Here is an 833-nt window from a genome sequence, read left to right as displayed (position 1 = left end):
GTGCCTTGGATTGAATGTCCCCCCAAAACTTAATCCCCACTGTATCTATTGAAGGTGGGAAATCCTATTATAGTAATTGAAAGGTGGGGTCTTGAAGAGGTGATTAAGTTGATGGTTTCATGGTGGTGGTGGGCGTGGTTCTGAGGCTTTAGAAGGAGAGCACGTGAGGAGCTTCTCTGTCTCTGCTCCGGACTTTCTCACAATGTCATACCCAGCGTCAGCACCAACAACCCCCCTCCAAAAGTGTTACCTGAACTTCGGACTTCTCAGCCTCTGAGTCTGTAAGCAATAAATTTCATTTTCTTATAAATTACCTAGTTCCAGGTATTTTGTTATGAGCAACAGAAATGGACTAATACGAGTGCCGGTCATGGGCATGGCTGCAGAAAAGGATTAAGAGGAGGACCCTGCAGCAGAGGAGCTGTGAGGTGAGCATGCTGGATGGAGCAGGAACAGCTGCTGCATCCATCTTCCAGGAGTTTGCAGGATTGACAGCTGATCCAAATCAAACCCTGCCTCTTCCAGAAAAACAGCTGAGAAATGGCTTTGATGATGTTTGGTGCTCAGAGCAGAGCAGCATTAGTCTTGTCCTGGAGCACCCCAAGAGTCCAAGTCTTCACGAGCTCTGCACACGCAGGACAGTGTCCCTCTTGTCCACTCGTGCACCCCCAGTGCTGGGCACATTTGAAGAGGATCCATCTTCTGCAGAGCTTCTATCTGGGCAACACAAGAGGAGCAGCATGCGGGACGTGAACACTTCTTCTTCGTTCACCGGCGATGGGAAGTCAGTATCCCTCAGGAAGTCACCACACAGAAGCGTCTGAAGACCGCCT

Source organism: Galeopterus variegatus, unplaced genomic scaffold, assembly GCF_000696425.1.
Source record: "Galeopterus variegatus unplaced genomic scaffold, G_variegatus-3.0.2 Scaffold146, whole genome shotgun sequence".
Lineage (NCBI taxonomy): Eukaryota > Metazoa > Chordata > Mammalia > Dermoptera > Cynocephalidae > Galeopterus > Galeopterus variegatus.
Note: the sequence above shows the minus strand (reverse complement) of the source record.